The following is a 13,164-nucleotide window of genomic DNA, read 5'->3' on the forward strand; positions in this document are numbered from 1 at the left end:
TCCCAGCGTCATCCTATTTTGCTCTTTTCTGTGGGATCAATGGGATATGAAGAACTTGTCATGCTGTACATATTTATGAATGCTCTGGATGGAATCAGGGTTCCCTTTAGCTTTTACATTAAAGATATATTTAAATAAGGTTTGGCAATAAAAAGGGAGAGGATGCTTCTTGAAGTGTATGTTCTGGCTGAAGGAAGAAATTAAAAATAATAACCTGTGATGGTGATAAGTATAGTAGAGACTCTAGCTGGGTGTGGTGGCGCACGCCTTTAATCCCAGCACTCGGGAGGCAGAGGCAGGCGGATTTCTGAGTTCAAGGCCAGCCTGGTCTACAAAGTGAGCTCCAGGACAGCCAGGGCTATACAGAGAAACCCTGTCTCAAAAAACCAAAAAAAAAAAAAAAAAAAAAAAAAAAAAAAAGAGAGAGAGAGATTCTAAGATTCTAAAGCCAAGCGATACGGTAGGAAAAACAGGAAGGTGTGTCACCTTTAGGCTTTATGCTCATGGAAGGCTTTCCTGAGAAGATGGTATTTGGGCTGAGACTGATAAGAAGTTAGTTATAGAAAGAACTAAGGGGCCTGGGGATATAGCTCAGCCACAGCGTCAGCAATGGGGAGATGAAGTCCAACCCCATCACCAGCAGCCTGAGGATTTCACCTCCTTCCTACTTAGGAACCTCCACTTAAGGCAGTGGTTCTCCACCTCCCTAACCCTCGTGTTCCTCATGTTGTGGTGACCGCAACCATAAGATTATGTCATTGCTACTGCATAGCTGTAATTTTACTACTGTTGTGAATTCTAATGTAAATATCTGACATGCAACCCCAAAGGTGAGACCTAAGGAAATCTAACCCTTGACTATGCTGCAGAAAAGAACTTAGGGAAGTGTTAAAGAGAAGCAAAGTTTATTAAGATAAGGAAGAGCACATGTCTAAGCCTGGCCATGGGGTGGGGGTTGGGTTAGGAGAGTGATAGTCCATTATAGTAGATGTTAGCACATACCTGAGATGGGGCTGTAGGCTTCTCCAAACAATAACATTTAGGTGTCCTTACAATAGCCATGCGTATATAATCCTGGGTCTTTCTAAGTTAAAATTCTCAGGGGTTGTAATTTACCCCGAGGCTTAAAGGGAGAGCTAAGCTAGGGCTGCAGAGATGGCTCAGAGTTAAGAGCACTCTTGTTCTTCCAGGAAACCCAGGCTTCATTCCCAGCACCCATATGGCAGCTTACAAACATCTACAACTCCAGTTCTACGGGACTCAGTGACCTTTCTGGACTCCATGGCCACTGTGGAAACGCATAGGGGTGCACAGACAACATCCAGGCAAAACACTCACAAACATCATTTAACTTTTGAAATAGTGTTTTAAAAAGACAAAAGTAAATCTTAAAATTTAAATATAGTTTAAAAATTAAAAACATAAACTGGTTTGCTTGATTTTAATTAAAAGATTCCCCTTTTTAAATAAATGGAATTCTAATTACAAATTTGGTTTGGGGATAACAGAAAGGTACTAATAGTTAATTCAATGGTACAACATTCTTTGTTGTACCCTTTAAAACTTTTAGAAACATAATTTGTTTTAAACACTCATGTTAGAGGTGTTTTTAGGAAGACGACCATTATCTTTGTAAGCAATTTCAATTACACCAGTTGTGTTCAGGTTTTCAATGTCTAACCAGATTCTAGAGATTCTAGAGTTAGGGGATTTGGTCCCTCAGGCTGCCCTGTTTTTTTATCTTGCCTCAGTAAAGCATCCTTGGATTCAAACTCCAGCATGGAAATAAAAGGAGAGAGAGAGAGAGAGAGAGAGAGAGAGAGAGAGAGAGAGAGAGAGAGAGAATGAATATATGAGTGTGTATGTGTGTATAAGAGAGTGTGTGTGTGTATGTGAGTATGTAAGAGAATGTGTGTGTGTGTGTGTGTGTCTAAGAGATAGTGTGTCTGTGAGTGTGTGTATGTATGTATAAGAGAGAAAGACTGTATCTGTGAGTGTGTGTAAGTGTGTGTATAAGTTTGTGTGTCTGTGAATATATATATGTGTGTAAGAGAGAAAGAGTGTGTGTCTCTGAGTATGTGTCTGAGTGTATGTACAAGAGTGTGTCTATGAGTGTGTATGTGTGTGTGTAGGTTCTGTCCTGACCTGCATAGCAGGAGTTGCTGCATCAGCTATTTTTGTCATCACAGCACTTGGTGGGATTTGGTAGTTCTACTTTTGGACTGATGAGACCTGTGCCAATGGAAACCTATGCCATTGGCTGCCGGCATGAGGTGATTTACATCAACAGTCATGTCTAGGGGTTGGGCTTATGGTTTTTGCCTTTATAAGCCTGCTGCTTTGCAACAAAGTGGAGCCTTGATCAGAACTTTGTCTTGGCTCCATTCTTCTCTCATCCTTGTCCTTTAATTTCCAGACTCCCATTCGAGGTACTTAGGCTGACTGGTGGTTGTGGGTCGACTACATGTGTGTAAGAGAACATGTGTGTCTGTGAGTGTCTGTGTGTAAGAGAATGTGTGTGTGTGGGTATGTAAAAGAGTGTGTGTGTCTGTGAGTGTGTGAGTGTGTGTCTGTGAGTGTGTGTGTGTGTGTGTGTGTGTGTGTGTGTGTGTATGAGCACCTGCATGGTGGTGGTCTGAATGAGAATGCCTCCTGTGATGGTTAGTTTTATTTATGACACAAGCTATAGTTATCTGAAAAGAGGGAACCTCAATTGAAAAAATGCCTTCATAAGATGGGGCTTGCTGGAGAAGGGCCCCAGCCCATTGTGAGTGGTGACACTCTGGTCTTGCCATCCTGGGTTCTATGAGAAAGCAGACTGAGAAACAATGAAGAGAAGGCCAGCTAGCAGTACCCCTTCATGGCCTCTGCATCAACTCCTGCCTCCAGGTTCCTGCCCTCACTGCTTTTGATGATGAACTGTGATATGGAACTGTGAGTGAAATAAACCCTTTCTTGAGCTTCTTTTGATCATGGTGTTTTATCATAACAACAGTAACACAAATTGGTACCAGGAGTGGGGCATTGCTGTGGCATGCCTGACCATATGTTTTTGTGAGGACAGTGGGAAGGACTTGGGAACTTTGGGCTAGAAAAGTCATTATGTGTTCAATGTGCTATTCTGTGGGAGCTTGAAAGATAAAAATGTTGAGAGAAATGCAAAGGATGGAGGCCTGGCTTGTGAAGTTTCAGAGGGAAGCAAAGACTCTGCCAGGCTATTTGCATGAAGAATCTACGGTGTCTGGTCAGCTGGAATTAAAGAATCTGCTGTGATTAACAAGAGAGCAAAACCACTAATGCGAAACCATTGGGTTACTGGGAGAATGGATGCTGGTTAGCTGGAGCTGAGAAAGCAGTGGTGATTAAGAGGAGATCTCTATCATTGAGGCAAACTCTTTTGAGAAGTGTTTCCTAAGAGTCAGCACAAGAAGGTGGGTCCCAGAGATGGCCAGTGCCACACCTCAGGCTGGCAGCTGAACTTGGCAGTGCAAGAGTCACTCTGCTGGTACTGGTTTTGAAGGAATGAAGGGGTCATGAAGATAAGCAGAGACTCGACACTGTGAGAGGCCATTGGTGATGATTCAGCTTCAGGAGCAGTTGATGACCCAGGATTAAAGGGGCCAGGTAGGGAAGTTGGCACTTGGTACCATGAAGGGTACCAAGAATGTAATATTGGTGACAGTGCAGATCAGTTGCAACAAAAGGCCTCAGCACATTGGAGATGCCAATAGCTTGGGACAGCCACCGAGAACAGCATCAGCAATGGTGTGGAGCCTGCCTGAGCTTAGAAGCCAAGCTGTGTGTGCTGCAGACAGTAGAACCAGAGAAGTGACCCAAGCCCCTTGGAAGAGTCTAGAGTCATGGGTGAACTCCAGATATTGGACATTGAGTTATTTACACTGCTGGAGCTTGGGTTGCTTTGCTCAGATGGTGACTATGACCCGGTTCTTCTCTCTTGAAGTAAAAATGTATTTATTTTTTTATTTTATAGGAGCCCCCAGTTGAGACTTTAAGTGAGAAGGGGTTTACTTTAGAGTTTTAAAGATGTTGGATTTTAAAAGAGACTAGATCTTTTTAAAGAGATAACTTTTAAAGTATTTGAATTTGTAAGGCCATAGGTCTTTTTAAGTTTATAAAACATTTTATATTGTGATGTCTTTATTAATGTGTGATCTTGGGGGATGAACAAAAACGATAAACATTTGGCTTAACAGTGATGTGTTTGTTTGTCAAGTTGAATAAGGGACAGTTGTGTGCTGGACAGTTTTATGTCAACTTGACACAAGCTAAAGTCATCAGAGAGGAGGGAGCCTCAGCTGAGGAAATGCCTCCATAAGATTGGGCTGTAGGCAAACTGGAGAGCATTTTCTTAATTAGTTAATAATGGTGGAGGGTCCAAGCCCATTATGGGTGGGCCATCTCTATGCTGGTGGTCCTGGGGTCTGTTAGAAAGCAGGCTGCACAAACCATGAGGAACAAGCCAGAAGGCAGCACCTCTCCATGGTCTTCTGTATCAGCTCCTGCCTCCAGGTTTCTGCCCTGTTTGAGTTTCTGTCCTGACTTCCTTCAGTGATGGACTACAGTGTGGAACTGTGCGCTAAATGAATCTTTCTCTTTCCAATTTGTTCTTTCTTTGGTCACGGTGTTCCACTGAAGCAATGGAAACCCAAACTAAGACACGTTCTTATCCCATGCAGGACTCCTGCCCATAGTTATTATTAGCTATGGGTGCCCATCCATAGTGACCTGGGTCCTCCCTTATCAATCAATCACTGATCAAGAAAACGTCACACCTCTGTGGATGGTGTTGTGCAGTGCCAGAGGGAGTTTGCAAATAAAATTATCTTGAGGATCGTGGAAAGGGAGAATATTCTGGGTTATGTGGGTAGGCTCAGTTTAACTACAAGGGATCAGAGGAAGAATTGTGACTAATTGCCTTAGCAGAAGGAAGCATATCCCCAAGAGAGACTACTGTGCCCCTCTGGTTGTCAGACTACTGAGACATAGACCCCAAGTGTCTTAGTTAGGGTTTTACTGCTGTGAACAGACACCATGACCAAGGCAAGTCTTATAAAAAACAACATTTAATTGGGGCTGGCTTACAGGTTCAGAGATTCAGTCCATTTATCATCAAGGTGGGAGCATGGCAACATCCAGGCAGGCATGGTGCAGGAGGAGCTGAGAGTTCTTCATCCAAAGGCTGCTAGTGGAAGACTGACTTCCAGGCAACTAGGGTGAGGATCCTATGCCCACACCCACAGTGACACACCTACTCCAACCAGGTCAAACCAATTCCAACAAGGCCACACCTCCAGACGCTGCCACTCCCTGGTCCAAGAATATACAAACCATCACACCAAGGAACTGGGATTTTCCTCAGGCATCTCTTGCCAGCAGCCCAGTGCTGGTCAGAGGAAGAACGGGGTACCCAGGAAGAGACTTCCCACAGTTCTGACAGCTGAGCAGAGTACCTTGATGTTCCATCCCTACAATGAAAGTCAGTCATGGGCTGGACGTACTATCCCATCTCTGTTAGGTCATATGTACCTTTGGCTCTCTGTTTAAACCCAAACATCATGTTAGTATCACAAAATGGACTCGGGGCCACACTAAAGAACTCTTCTTCCCTTCCTTTTTATTGTCACTTGTCTCTCTGATTGATGTGCTGAGGATGGGTGGCCAAGCCCAGCATATTATGACTGCCAAAGCCCAGGCTTTGACTATAGAAACTGAAACAGAAACAGACGCAGAGGAGGCTACACGATGATGCAGGTAGGAAGTGGTCTGCTGTGAAGCTGTGGAAGAGGGCCAGGAACCCGAGTGCACACGTGGCCCCTCGAAAGAGGAAATGACAAGGAAAAGGCTTATTTATCTCCTAGCCTCAAGAAGCAACCTCCTGTGGCACCTGGACTTCCCTCCAGGGAGAAGGTTTTTAGATTCCTGGACTATAGAACTGTAGTGAATATATGCTTGATGGTTTAATTTGCTGCAGTGGCAAGAGGAAATCACTACTCAGGAACAGGGAAAGAACGAAGAGAAGGAATTACACTGAGGACAGAAGCTGAGAGCAGTGGAGAGAGAAAGTGAAGAAGATAGGAGGCTGAACCACCTTGTTTACATTAACCATTGACATTAAAATCACAATGGGGTTGAACTGGACACAGTGGCTCTCGGCTGTAACCCTAGCACTCCAGAAGCTGAGGCAGGAAGGTTGCTAGAATCAGAGGCCAGTCCGAGCTACATAGTGAGTACCAGCGCCAATTGCACAAAACAAAATCAGGAGAGCCAAGAGAGTAGCTAGAGGGAAACAGCAGGAGGAGGGTGGGACAGGAAGGGGGGAGGGAGGGGGCGGGGCTCCGCCCACTCTGTCCCGCACCCTCGCTCCTCAAGCTCCTCCTTCCTGCAATGATTAACTGATTCAGACCCCTAGAGGCCAAGGAAAGGCGGGCCATCCCTAATCCTTTGCAAAGGCTGCTGGACCACGGGCAGTGATTATGGAGAGGGGCTGTTAAGATATCTCAGGCCCCTTTTACAGCTGTTGACTATCAAACTCTGTATCTAAGCTAACATTTTCCCAGTAGATAAAACTCACAGCTGTTATAATTAAGAGACCTCTTTGTCTCTAGCAGCCCCAAAGCTAAGATCACAGTAAAAAAGCTTGAGATTATGCGTAGTTCCCTAATTCATAATGTCTTGTATTCTATGATTATAAACGTTCTCCTGGCCTCTTCCTTAAGGGAGACTCCGTCAGGGCAACTCATTGTTCTGGGGTCCTGCTCACTTATGCTAAGCTCAACATTAGTTACTTTCTTATTCCTTTAAATCGGGGTTATTTTATTCTGACAGGCAGAGAGGAAACCAATTAGTGCAGCTGTGTGAGCAAGTGGGGCAAGACGCAGAACAGGGAGCTCTGCATTGTCAATGCCCTGTGGGAGCAAGCAGGTGAGCTCGAGAACATCCCGATCTGCATGCTTAAGGAGAGTTTCACCCAAAGGTGCCCTGCAGCGCGTGCTTCTGTGGTTTCTTGCAGGTCCCATCTGTTTCTCCCCATACCTTTCTTTTCCATTTATTTCAATCTCTCCATACCCTGCCAGCACCTCCTTTCCCCACTTAAACCCAGGACCCTGTTAATACCAGCACTTGGGAGGTTAAGGCAGGAGGTTCATGACCTTAAGGCTAGCCTGGGCTACAGAATGTGAGATTCTACCTCTAAGAAAAGCAAAATAAAATCCAACCCCCCAATAAAAACCAATGAATAAAGAAAGAAAAACTAAGGCATGATTGTCTCATGCCTGAAATTCCAGCGCTTGGTCGAGGACCAGGAGTTCAAGGTCAGCCTTGCCTATATCCCAAGCGGGAAGCCAGCCTGAAATACATGAGACCCTGACTCAGGAATTTTTTTAAGTTACCATATATTGCTTTTGCATAATTACTGGTTTCACCATTATATTTTCATGCTTGTATGTGATATACTTTGACACTGTTCATCCTCACTACTTTCTCCTGTCTCCTCTCCCACTCTCTGCTCCCCCCCCCCACCCAGTCTCCTTTTTCCTTTCCTTGCAGGGGGGGTTAGCCCTATGAGTTTAATTTAGGTTGTTCACATGAGTATGCTGGGCATGGGCAAGTTACCAGAAGAAAATGTCTCCCTCTTGCCAGCAGCCATTAGCCACCAATAGCTCCTCAATCAAGGGCAGGGTCTGGTGAGCCCCTCCCCCTCCCTTCCTAACTACTAACTGCCTGTACGAGCTCAGAGAGGGTGGGGCATGGTAAATCTTGCTTGGTACTCACTTGCTGAGAATTCAAGAGTGCAGTGGCCAGGTCATCCAGGAAGACAGCATTCCACCACACTCCTGACCTTCCTCCCTTACAGTCTTTCCAGCCCTCTTCTGTGATGTTCTCTGAACATTGGATGGGGTGGTATTGACCTCCATGCTTAGGTTAGAGCATTCAACCGTTATCTATTCTCACCTCTCCAACCAGTTACAAGTTTCTGCACTAATGGATGCCTGTTGCAGACCACAGCACTCGTCTATGGGCATAAACACAGTTATTTAGAAGGTAATTGATAGACACGGTACCCATTTTTTAATTACAATAAAGCAAAACTGAAGAAGCTTTCAAGGTAGTGGGAGTGGGGGATAGAAATCATGACACACAGAGGGAGCTAAGAAGGAAGACAGCAGAACGTCTAAGTGTGGAGAGGAAAGAGCCACCAACCTAAAAGGCTGTAACCAACACTTTTTCTTGTCAAACACAAAAAATGAGAGGAATTAGCCAACGGTGGCAGCTTCCGTCTGTAGCCATCCTGGGCCTCAGGGTTCTAGTGGGAAAGATAGAGGCCACTTGGAGGCCGGCCTGAGCTGGAGGAAGCCTAGCTCTTTGGAGGCCATTGTTCCTAGAAGGTTCCATAGAATAAAATAGAAGAAAGAGGAACACTTCTAGAAGGTCTGAAGCCTAGAGCCTCAGAATCTCATCTGATGTACTGGAGGGGCACACCGCTTAACTCCACATCCACTGAGATCTATAGAGCCAGGACCCCATTTGTGCCACATTTACACTTTGGGAGACCTTGGCCTGGGGTCCCCGCATGCCCAGGAGTTCTGTAATGGTTGGTCTTCTTTGTCAATTTCTCTGGATTAGAAGCACCTAGGAAACAACACTGTGTGGATTTATAAAAGTGCATTCAGAGAAGACTTACCCTGAATATGAGGGGACAGAATCTCATGTGCTGGGTTTTGTCAGGATGAGAGGAAGGTGGGGAGATGGAGCGTGGGCTCATCGGGTAAGAATTTGCATTGCCCTTGCAGAGGACCTGAGTTCAGTTGCCAACACTCACAACTGGGCCCTGTACAACCACCACCTTCTGGCTCCAGGGGGGTCCTACATTCTTTTTCTGCCTTCTAGGGGAAGATTGCACTCACCTGTACAAACTCAAACAGACACAACGCGAACATGTAGTTACACAATCACATTTTTTTAAGGGAAGGTGAGTTGAGCATTCCTTTGTTTCTTACCTGTCTGGAAACAATGTAACCAGCTGCCTCAGACTCCCGCTGGCATGCTTGCCTTGCTGTGGCAGACTGCATCTCTTCTTGGTTCCTTCCTTAAATTGTCTCTTGTCAGGCATTTGACACAACATCCGGAAAAGTAAGTTATCCAGGTCTACTTTGGGAAGTGCTGAGCTCATGGCCATTTTCTTTAAAGGAAGCATCAGATTTTCCTAGGGGCTTGTGACCAATGGCTTTAGAAAATTTCCCATAACTGTTAGCATAGCTAAGTCAAAGGACTAAGGGTGTGTGTGTGTGTGTGTGTGTGTATGTATGTATGTATGTATGTATGGTGTGTGCATGTGTGGTGTGTGTGTCAGGTTTGAATGTAGACCTTGGTGTACTATATACACTGCGTTTTGTACCTATGTAATATAATCGAGTCTGTTTTGTCTACATCAAACTTATCTTTTCCAAACCTATCTTCACAGCACACCAGCTAAAGAATTGCTGTTTCAGCCCACGTTGCTGATTAGAATCAGCTGAACAGCACAAATGAAATCTTCACCTTTAGAAAAAAAAAATGCTTCACCGTTGTGTAACTCAGATTGCAGAGGCTTGGAGTGGTTCAATCGCACGACCCAGCAGAGGGAAGCACAGGTGAGCTGTGTTGGCTATTTTGGGGACGGGGAAGAGAGGGCACCACTTTAAAGCTCTGAAAATCACTCATCTTCAGAGAAGAAACAGCTTGGTCTTTCTCCGTAGAGTTGATGGTCCTGAAACTTCAAAGAAAAGACACTCCTGCCCTCTGGTGCTCCTTGACCCATGGTTACCAGCTGACCTTATTTAAAAAGTAGCCATGCATACATACATGTAGGCAGAGATCAGAGCCACGGTGTGTGGCCGAGAGTGGAGAGAGCAGAGATTGTCAGTGAAGGCTCATTAACTTTTGCCCAGGAACACAGAGGGTTTTTTTTTGTTATTGCTATTGTTGTTGTTGCTTGTTTGTTTGTTTGTTTTTATGGTGGGGGGCATTTCAAAGGTTACTGGAGCCAACATTGTAAAACTAAAGAATACTGTATAATAATAAAGATGCATTTTTCATGTGTGTACATGGGTGCATGTAGAAGCCAGTACTGGTGTAACATGTATATGCCAACATACCCAGCCTCTTTTGGAGCTATGTTCCTGGTCTTATTCTTTATTATTTTGAGATGGGAACCACATACATATTCTAGGTTGGCTTTGAGCCTACAAATGTGGCCAAGGATGACCTTGAACCTAAGAACTTTCAGCCTCCACGTCCTAAGTCCTGTGAATGCAGGCATGTGCCACCACACCCAGTATATATGATGTTGGGGACTGAACCTAGCCCGGTGGTAAGGATCAAACCCAGGGCATCATGCACGGTAAACAAAACTCTTACCAATGAAGCCATATCACCAGTGCTACGCCTCTGAGCCTTCTTTCATTTTTTAGTAGGTTTATTTAGAGTGCACATGTGCAGATCAGAGGACAACCTACAGGTGTTGGCTCTCTCTACCACGTGGGTCCTGAGGACTGAACTCAGGTCTTCAGGCTTGACAGCAAGGGCCTCTACCCACTGAACTCTCTTGCCACCCATTAATTTTTTTGTTTTCTCTCTCTCCTTCCTCTCTCCCTTTTCCTCCCTTTCTCTTTCTTCCTTCCTTTCCCTTTCTTCCTTCCTTTCCCTTCCTCCCTTCTTTCCTTTCTTTTTGAAACAGGTCTCATTATATTGACCTGGATGTACTAAAATTCACTATATAGACCAGGCTGATCTGGAACTCACAGATCTACCTGAGTGCTGGAATTAAAAGCATGGGCTACTACAGCCAGCATATGTTTTATATTTGAATCACAGTCTCACTCTGTAGCCTAGGGTGACCTTGAACTTCTAATAATCCTTCTGCCTCTGTCTCTGGAATTCTGGATTTACACACATGCAGCACTGTGCCCAGCTAAGAGTTCTATTTCTAAATCTATGAATAGCTGCTGGACCTCTCAGTGAAGGCTCTCTCCAACAGAAGGATAACTGTTGGCTGATGTCCTGAGGTCTGCTCTCTGGGGGCTTGGAGCTGTGGAGTTGGGGTCAGTGCTAAAGTGACATGGATAAGTTAAGTCATTTTATGTTCCTTTTGGGGAGAGGGCTTGTGTCTGTTCCATTATAAGACTCTAGTTAGGTTCATAGAAAATTCTGTCAGGCTCCCTGCAAGAACTCTGGGAACCGGTTTCAGGTTCTTTGGAGCCTGGAATGGATTTTCCTGCTCAGTCCCCGTCCTGCACTGGCCTTTGCAGTCAGAAAGGCCTAGAAGTCTGCTTCTCAGCTTCTCACCCACCTCCCCACCCACCCACCCTTTACCCCTCCCCAGTAGCAGTTCGTAGAGGACTTCCATACCTTATCCGGCTCATATTGCATAAGTGTTTACTCTTTCAACAGGATTTCTGGTTGTCTATCATGTGCTAACTGTGCAAAGGGCTGGAGAACTGAAACAAAATCTGGTCCCCCAGGAGAGGAATCTAAGCGATCCCAGCCCAGTTTGTCATCCGATTGGAAATTAGAAATGTGTCCACCAGGTGGCGATCAAGAGAAGTCACTAGAACTTTTTTTTTTTTTTTAATTTATTTATTCCCTCCCTCCATCTACCTCTGACTACTGTTTTATTTCCCCTTCTGAGTGGATTCAAGCATCCTCCTTTGAGCCGTCCTTGTTATTTAGCTTCTTTGGCTCTGTAGATTGTAGCATGGTTATCCTGTACTTTATGACGAATATCCACTTAAAAATGAGTACATAGCATGGATTTCCTTTTGGGTCTGGGTTACCTCACTCACTTGGGATGATATTTCCTAATTTCACAGGGTGGGTGAGGGTTAGGTGTAGAGAGAGATGGGGAGAGAGGGCCGAGAGAGTGAAGGAAAATCAGTGAGAGTTGGGGTGGAGGGCGCATCTCTAGAATGTGCCAGAGACCTGGGATGGGGGAGGCTCCGAGGAGTCTATGAGGGTGACTGTAGCTGAGACTCCTAGCAGTGGGGATATGGAGCCTGAAGAGGCCATCCCCTGTAGCCAGGCAGGACTCCCAGAGGAAGGATAAGGACACCAACCCATCCACAAAACTTTCCACCCAAAATTTGTCCTGCCTATAAGAAATGCAGGGACAAAGATGGAGCAGAGACAGAGGGAATAGCCAGTCAATGTCTGGCCCAACTTGAGAGCCATCTCATGGGTAAAAACCAATCCTGGACACTGTTAATGATACTCTGTTATGCTTGCAGACAGCAGCCTAGCATAACTGTTTTCTGAGAGGCTCCACCCATCAGCTGACTGAAACAGATGCAGTGACCCACAACCAAATATTAGAGGGAGTTTGGAAGGAGACTCCACAGGAAGACCAACAGAGTCAACTAACCTGAACCCTTGGAAGCTCCCAGAAATCGGACCACCAACCAAAGAGCATACACAGGCTGGACCTAGGCTTCCCACTCATATGTTACTGTGGGGAGTGGGTGTGGCGGTTATCCCAAGATGGTGCCCGGGACTGTAGCCAAGTCTAATGACTTGCACCTGACTTCCTCATACACCTGAAAATAAGGCACGTCCATCGTGAGAGCTGCGCAGGCCCACCATGATGCAAGATCAGGCCATTTGATGAAGGCCAATGAACTGAGATTACGCGGACTGGGCTGATGGGGCGTGGTTGAGGGGTTATATAAGGGATTGCGATTGGGGCTAGAGGAGATTCCTGCTTGCATGTTGAAAGCTTCCTGAATAAACTGCTTTGAGAAGAACGCTGTGTCGTCACTCTTTTTTGCTGGTCGGAGACAGAAGCGACATGTTACAAGTGTGCGGCTTGGTCTTTATGCAGGACCCCGACAACTGGAGCAGGGCTCTCCCCAGCTCTGTTGCCTACCTGTGGATCCTGTTCCTCTAACTGGGCTGTTTTGTCTAGCCTCAGTAAGAGAGGATGTGCCTAGTCCTGCGGTGACTTAATATGCCAGGGTGGGGTGGTACCTAGGGTGGTCTCCCCACTTCTCAGAGGAGAAGAGGAGAGGGATGAAGGGAGGGGCCATGTGAGGGAAGGACCGGGAGGAGAGGGAGGCTGAGATCAGGATGTAAAGTGAACAAATGAATAAATTAATCAGTGGAAAAATGCGTATT

The 13,164-nt window shown here is 45.5% G+C and overlaps 1 long non-coding RNA gene across 5 annotated transcripts; it reads left to right on the top strand.

Annotated features, from left to right (window-relative positions):
• The first annotated feature begins 8,394 nt into the window (after positions 1–8,394).
• Gm31420 lies at positions 8,395–12,788 on the top strand. 5 transcript variants are annotated; one of them, XR_003954526.1, is made up of 4 exons: positions 8,689–9,150; positions 9,482–9,650; positions 11,449–11,585; positions 12,282–12,457. It is a non-coding gene; the product is annotated as a predicted gene, 31420 (long non-coding RNA). The 5 variants fall into 5 exon arrangements; XR_001783933.2 differs by lacking the exon at positions 11,449–11,585 and having other exon boundaries at positions 8,395–9,150; positions 12,282–12,788; XR_003954525.1 differs by lacking the exon at positions 12,282–12,457 and having other exon boundaries at positions 8,693–9,150; positions 11,449–11,640.
• Positions 12,789–13,164: the final 376 nt, after the last annotated feature.

The sequence above is a fragment of the Mus musculus genome, chromosome 3, assembly GCF_000001635.26.
Source record: "Mus musculus strain C57BL/6J chromosome 3, GRCm38.p6 C57BL/6J".
NCBI classification, from domain to species: domain Eukaryota; kingdom Metazoa; phylum Chordata; class Mammalia; order Rodentia; family Muridae; genus Mus; species Mus musculus.